Raw genomic sequence first — 8,844 nt, forward strand, 5'->3', positions numbered from 1 at the left:
CTTCAAATGATACGTTATTCCAAGAGTAAATAAAAGAGTTCACTATTAAACATTTAGGAATATTTGTATTTCTATATGGTTAAATTACATAAATCTTGAAGATGTGGCATAATTTATCATAATTAACCAATTCTTGAATCAATCATAATATATCCTAAGGTCTAGTTCCATATTAGTAGGGTTTGTTTTCGTGTCTCTTTTAATTTATTGATTTCCGAATGAGGAGCCCATTTCAATTTATTGTGAATACTTTTCTATTCTTTCAACATAGAACATATAGAATGTTTATATAGGGAAACAGAAAAAATTTTAAAACGTGTATAATCATTTAAAATACACAGATCTTCAACTTCAAAGTTGAATTTCATTATTTTTGGAATATAACGATCTAATGTTGTAATCAGTTGTGCTCTTACACAACTAACTGAATAATCGGTTGAATAGTAAAGTCTTTAACCATAATAATTAATTCACTTGGTGTTGTTTTATTTATATCTTCCCACTGTTATTTAGGACTGTAATTGATCAGTCTTATGTTGGTATATGTCCATCCTGAGCGGATTACCTCGATATAGCCTTAAGTCACAAGCCTTTAACAAATTAATTACTCATGTGAAACATAGTGTAGATTAATAATTTATTTAATACTGTTTTTAAAATGATCGCTGACGAATATTGATAATTGTTGAGCATAGAATCTAGGCTTTTAATCAATGTTGTGACGTTATATATATTAATTTATCAGAAGGTTGAGAGTAAATGTTATACTGTAGTGATCAGAACATGGTTGGGGACAATCGAATGTATTTGACACAAAATTACAGGACTTGTTAGTAAAATCTAACAATCATAAAGTAAATGCTTAATTTGCTAAATGTTCTTGCATTTTCATTCTAATTGCATTCTGTCTCCATTCTTTACTATTCGATCCTCTTGTCTCTCTGCTGCCAGACATTCTGTTCACGACTAACATCATATACTACTTATGTCAATGTAAGTAGCACATACCACAATACCACTTACGTGATGGATTTAACTGAGAAGTTAGGATAGCAATAAGAAACTGGTTAGTAACATCATTCATGAAACATAATATAATAATTTGTGATAAAAAGTATTTCATCAATTTGAAATTCAGTGTATTAGTTAGTAAAATGTTTATGTAACTTTTTGGTGGATTACAAAAAATGACTATCACTTTATTATAATAATATTGTACACTAGTACTCAAATGTATTAATTCCTTACACATAGGAAATTGTGATTTACACTTATATGTTTTCTAGAAAATGTGAATTGAAGTACAGAGATATAACATTGAAAACTTCTCGTTTTAAAAAGTAATATGAGCAACTATGAATACCAGCTGGATGTACATGAACCCCAGATTTGATGCCCACTCTGGGACTCGAACCCAGTGCCTCTCGCTTTAAACGTCACTATGTTATCCACTTGACTACTGAATGCAGGTAGCTACTGGCTTCTGCGATGGGGTGAATTTTTATTCTGATTCATATATGTGCTGATTACTTGGATCTCCCTATTTTGAAGTTTGGAGTGAAAGGTACTGGGTTTGAATCCCGGAGTGGACATCGACTCTGGGATGCAGGCACATCCAGCTGACGAGCCCCAAATGAAACGAAACGAGACTGCTGGAAACCAATGCCAGTGTAGCGAATAAGAACACAAGTAGGGACAATCGAATGCATTTCAACATAAAATTACAGTGTCTCTTGGTAAAATCTAAGAACCATATAGTAAATTCTTCATTAGAAAAATGTCAGTCAATCGTCTCAGAATTCATTGATCTTTCATTTCCACGCCAATCATTCTCTGTTCTCATTTTCTCATTATCCCCTGCCTGTTCCCGCAGACCTATTTACCATGCTGAATGGGGGAAGATTTTTCGCTAAGCTGGATCTAGCTGATGCTTATTTGCAAGTGGAAGTAGATGAAACATCAAGAGAGCTGTTGACTATCAATACCCATCGTGGTTTGTTCCAGTATAACCGTCTACCTTTCGGAGTCAAAACCGCACCATCTATTTTCCAACAACTGATGGATACCATCCTATCAGGTATCTCGGGAGTTGCGGCTTATTTGGATGACATTTTAATTGTAGCAACGACATTAGAACAGCTACGAGAACGCACGACATTGGTACTGCAACGCATCAGTGACAACGGGTTCCGGTTACGCCCAGAGAAATGCCAGTTTTATTTGCAGTCGGTAAAATACTTGGGGTTCATTTTCGATGCCGACGGCCGCAGGCCGGGTCCTGAGAATATCCGAGCTATCAAACTGATGCCCACTCCCACTAATGTCTCGGCACTACGTTCCTTCCTGGGACTTGTCAGCTATTACTCAGCGTTCGTTCCATCGATGCATGATATTCGCGCTCCACTCAATAGCTTACTGCAGAAGAACAGCTCTTGGAACTGGACTAAACAGTGTGACACTGCCTTTTGTAAACTGAAGTCCATTATTAGTTCGGAATTGCTGTTGACACACTACGATCCAGCCATGCCGACCATCGTAGCTGCAGACGCTTCAGGAAATGGCCTAGGCGCTGTTATCTCCCATCAGTTTCCGGATGCGTCGGAAAAAGCCATTATGCATGCAGCCCGTACACTAACCCCAGCAGAAAAAAAATACAGCCAGATAGAAAAAGAAGCGCTTGCACTTGTGTTTGCTGTGTGCCGTTTCCACAAGTTCCTGTACGGTCGGAGATTCACGCTTCTCACAGATCACAAGCCTTTACTCGCAATATTCGGGTCGAAATCTGGCATTCCAGCTCATTCAGAAAATCGTCTTCAGAGATGGGCTTTAGCACTCTTGGGGTATGATTTCGAGATCCAGTACCGACGCACTCAACAATTCGGTCAGACGGATGCCTTATCACGACTCATTAGTGACCAGTTGGCGGCTGAGGAAAACACGGTAATTGCATCTCTGCTAGCGGAAGACCACGCCGAAGGTTATCTGACGACCGCAATACGAACTTTGCCGGTATCTGCAACAGACATACAAAATGCTTCTAAGAGCGACCCCATCATCAAGAGAATTATGAGCTATGTCACCAACGGTTGGCCGACTAAGAAGTTTGATGGTGATATAAAACAGCTGTATCAGCGTCAGGATTCTCTATGCATTGTGAACGACTGCTTGATGTTCGGAGAGAGAGTGGTTGTGCCAGAATCCCTTCGTGTAAAAGTGCTGAAACAGTTCCACCTTGGTCATCCGGGGGTTAGACGAATGAAATCCATAGCCAGGAGTCATGCGTATTGGCCGCTAATGGATCAACATATAACAGAATTGGTTGGGAAATGTATGCGGTGTCAGCAAGCGGCAAAAATGAACGCCAAAGTTCCACCAGTTTCATAGCCACAACCTGATCATCCCTGGTCCAGGATACACGTCGACTTTGCAGGCCCGATTAACGGAACCATGTATCTAGTTGTAGTCGACGCCCTTTCGAAATGGCCTGAAATCAACCCTATCATACCGCCAACGACGACCAAAACAATACAGATCCTCACAGAAATTTTCTCCCGAAATGGTATACCAGATGCCATTGTATCTGACAACGGTTCACAGTTCACCTCCAGCCAATTCCAGTCATTCTGTCAACGACTAGCCATAAAGCACTTACGCTCGCCACCATACCACCCGCAGTCGAATGGGCAAGCAGAACGGTTTGTGGATACGTTTAAAAGAGCCTTAGCTAAGGCAAAAGGGGAGGGGACGCCAGCAGACGCGTTGCAAAATTTCTTATACGTGTATCGAACAACATCAAATGAGACGTTGCCTGAGCGAAAGTCCCCAGCAGAGATCCTAATGGGAAGAAGACTGAAGACGATCCACAGCCTGATGCATCCAAGTAATGCAACTACACCAGTACGGACAAAGTTTGAAAAGCGATCCACGTATGAAGTGGGATGTTCGGTGTTTGCCCGTGATTACAGACCGACCCATAGTCCATGGACAGAAGCGCGAGTGGTCAGAAGAGTTGGCCGAGTCATGTAAGAAGTTGAGGTAGGCAGTGACAGGTGGCAACGCCATCGGAATCAGTTACGCAAACGGTTAGCCCCAGACCGCCCATCAACAGAATCAAATATTCCTCTTGACATCCTGCTAGACACATTCAACTTACCGGCAACTCCACCAAAAGAAAAACCTCAACAACAAGCTGAAACACGGCCCAGACGGTGGCCTATCCGAGAACAGCGAGTAACAGTCAGAATGCAGGTTGACCTCAGGAAAGCCCGCTATTAAAAAGAGGAGGAGTGTTGGGGACGATAGATCCCCAAACTCATATTTTTAAAATTCATCTTATCGATCATCTTATCGATTAAATGTTAGATATTTTTATTGGGGTCAATTGATGAACTATCGATTAAATGCGCAAATAGGTCAATTAATGAACTCGTTGATTAATGTTTAAAAATTTTCTATGACAATATCGATTGTAAATAATTGTATAAATACGCTTGATTTGTGTGTTTGATTTGACTTGTTATCTGCTGTGTGTCTGCAGAATACACTTTCTACACCTTACCCAGACTTCTTGATCGAGTTAGCAGAGTTGGGGACAACGAACCAGAATAGCTATCGAGTCGCTGAATCATTGATCCTTCGTTCGTTCGAGTAAGACGCATCAGTAATAGCATTCAAGCAATAACGAACCATAACATTTTCTTTTCTTCGGTCTTCTTAAACTTTTGTCTCCAGGCATTTCACTTTTGATTAATGATGCATACTACTTATACCTGTCGACATCAGTAGCACACACCACACTAGCCACCATCTACCTCTGCTTCAAATATAACTATAATGTTCATATTTTCATTCCAAGAAAGAGATTAGGAAAAAACTAGAAAAAGTTTATTCCCTTTTATCATTTCGAGAAACCAAGTTTTGTTATTATTATTACCGAATTAAAATCGAATTATCTTTTCATAAACAAATCTATGAATATATAACTCCAATAGTAAATTTCTCTGTCTATATTTCAAAATCCCAAATGTCGACCTAACGCTAATGATAATCTATTGCATATTAGAATGAAGCCAAAATATAAAAAAAACACAGCAAGTATACAAAGACCAAGTATTTTTCTATGTGTAGAACACTGAAATTCTTTACACTACAAAATTATTAGAAAATCAGTCTGAGTAATGAGTATCTCATCATCCAGAATAATTCTTTGTTAACAGGAAAATGGATGGTGTTGAGCTAGGTTTAAAAGGATATGCGTGAAAAGTACCTCACTATCAGTTTCCTTATGCTTCCAGATGGGGATTTTTGACGAGTACCAACGAAGATGAAACCAAGATACAGGACTACCTGATGATTGACACCAACCGCGAAACATTGATAGAGATGTGTCGGTGAACAGGGGCTCAGGATAGGTGCGTTAGTAAAACTGTTTTCCATTTCATGACAATATTTTAGGATTGCGGTTCATAATAGAATCGATAATATTCACAAGGTGTTGCTTTTGAAGTGTGTATGTTTATTAAGTTATTAATTTTCAAGTACCTTTCAAACAATTTGTTCGAGAAAGTTTGGAATTGGCTATAGTCTATTAGTCAAGATTTATGTGGTTTTCTTAACATAGTCCTGAATTTAAACGTCTTCGGAAGCCATCAAATGATCTTGAATTGCCATCACAACTCTCTTATGTCTTGTAGTAGCCCAGCTGCATATTCTTAACTTATCTCTAAAATTTAAAAAACTTTATTTTCTCAGTTTGTTTGTATGTATCAGGATTGCTTGACAATATTACAATTTTTCTCTTCAGTTAAAGAATTTACTCATGCATTTCTGGATTTCGTTACCCAGATGTAATCCATAGCAATAAACGTCTTCGTATTACGTGTTCCAGACCATTCTTGATCGCATAGTTCAATATTACTGTCATGTTGTTGTGATCCGTTTACTCACCTAAACCTGTCACTTCTACTGAGACACCGGCCGCTAACCAAAGATCTCTAATAAAACTCTATCCTGGGTTCTTATTTGCAGTTATTAGTAAGTGATATTCATGATCTCGATCTCTACCTTCAATTTCAGTTGCCATGTGTTTTTGGTTTGCCTCTCTTCTCTTTGCTTTGAGGATTCAGTGTTAGGGCTTGCTTTGTGATGAAGGTTAATGGTTCCCATTTCAGCTCCAATGTCTGTTTTAATCTCCTCAGATGGAAGATGGCTTACTGTGGTGAATAAACAGTACACTTACTGTACAGTTAAACATTTTACGTTGTGTTTAGACCTATCACAATAATTCAATGCAATCTCATACTACCTAATTCGAACTTGAGTTCTTGATGTGTCTTGCTGGAGTCCTAGACCTATTTGGAATTAGCCCTATGTCGTCACATTATTTCAAATTCGCACTTATTCTCCTTTTCAGTTGATGATTTTTGGTTGTATCTAATCAACGAATCTGGTATATCTTGCGAAGACAACTGTTTGTAAATACCTGTAACTTTTCGATGATATTTGCAGCAGTTCTGCATGTTTAATCTCTGTGCAACAGAACAGTCTTGACGTTTGTATGGAAAACTCTGACCTTAATGTTGGCTAACAGTTGTTTCGAGTTCAAGACGTTCTCCAGTTGTGAGAATGTTGTTCTTGTTTTCACCACTTCGTGTCTTCGTATCCACACCAGATCCCCCATGTCTGTCATTGATACTGCCTAGGTACGTAAAAGTTTGTACTTCTGCCCGAACTCAATCAAATGTGATTTGGTTGGTCCTCGCTGCGTTGCATTTCAGGATCTTGCTTCTTCCTTTGTGTATACCGAGGCCTACTGGTGGGTAGACTACCGCTACATTAACTGTTTTCACCGGTGTTTGTTAGTATGTATGGGATAGAAGAGCTAGGTCATCTGGAAAATCCAAATCGTTTAGCCTCACTTAAGCTGCTCACTGCATTCTGTGCCTTGCCGGACATATGGAGGCCTTAATAATCCAGTCAACCACCAGAAGACAGTGAAAGGGCGAGGATAAACAGCCTTATCTGACACCAGTTTTCACTTGAAATGTATCTTTTAGCTGCTCTCTATTCATGATTTTGCAGTGTAGTCCATCGTAACAATTTCGTATGATGGTGACAATCTTCTGAGGCACACCATAGTTCCGAAGACAATTCCATTAGGCTCTCGTATCCACGTTGTTGAACGCTTTCTCTTAGTCAAAAGTGTTGATATATAGTGACGAATTCCATTCAATTGATTACTCAACAGTGATCCGTACTGTTGCGATTCAATTCGTACACGATTAATCCTTACGTAGTTTGGCCTGTTGATCCCAAAGTGAGGCATCTACTTAATCTTCTTTTCTGTTCTTCTTGCGTGTCTTCCATTTTAACTTTTACTAAGATCTCTTGTAACCGCGTTTTATTTGCTTCAGCCTTCTACACCTCGACTTTTATTATTTGACTTTATAATAATAATTGCAGGTATTCAAATTGATTTGCTAATTAAGCATCTCCAAAATAGTGCAATTTAAGGCAAGTAAAACTAGATGAACACAACTGGAAGTATTATATATGTAATTCATAATAAGCGAGCAATCATATGCAAAAGAACCATCAGTTACTACAAATGCCAGCTTAAACAAAAATTCAGATTCCTTGATTTCTACCCAAAGCGCTGAAACGTTTTCAGTAATTTATTGAGTGTCTAAAGCTTGGACAGTGGCCTTGTAGCGACCGAACAACCAATATTCGGTTGGAACAACGAACTGACGAACCCAAAATTTATTCCAATAGGCCAGACTACGTTCCTCTGTATAGCTTACAAAGCGTTTTTGAGACACGCGTATTATATTATATGAAAACACAAACTCTGTGCTCAATATAAACGGTTCTAATTTAGAAAACAGAACAAATTACACCAAAAATACAAAATACCTCAAACGGTACAGCCTGTGCTATACAGTCAGAAGTTTCTCTGACACAAAGTAGCGCGCTAAACAATAAAAGAAACAGTTAGCAATAAAGGGTTCGATACCTGAGAATCAATACAAATATTCCCAACAAGATAGGATCAAATATCTATCTGCAAGCATTCCAGAAATCCTCCCAAGCAGACAGCCAAAAGGTCAACAGTCACACACTGAATCACGCCATGACCTTAAGCTTAGTTAAACACGACCTTACTGTCAATAGTCCGGCAACATGCAATAGAAAATTAGGTGACAAAAGATAAGTCTTTAATCAAAAATCACATAATAAAGGCTCAAACGAGGAAGACTGAAGAACAAAAGATGTGGTTAAATGAGATCTGAACAAAGGTTAAAATACACGACAGGGAGAAGGAACAAATAAATGACAATACTGTTCAACAAAGAAGCCGCAGAGGGGTTTTCATCGTTTTCTTTCGGTTACACCACTGCTGATGAATTTAGGTTGAAAACTTGTGCATGTTCGTAGGACTCTTCTGATGTTGCTTGGTAAATCCAGCATAAGAACGCAAAAATCATTCAGAATATGATCAGAATTTCTACTGATCTGATAGCTAATTGTCATCAAATTCATCAGTGCAATATTTATCCGTTCTTTCCAGTTTATGGATTTCATTGTACACAAATGAACGCCATTGCATCCTTCAGCAAATAGATTAACCAATTCCCTTCCTTCATGTACCATTATCATCCAGAGACCTATCATTGATGTGGCTACCGTTCGCTATCACTAATACAGTCAATTACCGTTGATAGTGCTTTCATTGGCAACTTGAGTAAAACAGAGCAGGTTATATTTTTTCATGAAAGTCATCCGCATTTTATTCCACCTCCGGTTATATGTCGATTTATGACAACCAAAATGATTGACGATTTC

This window comes from Schistosoma haematobium, chromosome 4 (genome assembly GCF_000699445.3).
Source record: "Schistosoma haematobium chromosome 4, whole genome shotgun sequence".
Lineage (NCBI taxonomy): Eukaryota > Metazoa > Platyhelminthes > Trematoda > Strigeidida > Schistosomatidae > Schistosoma > Schistosoma haematobium.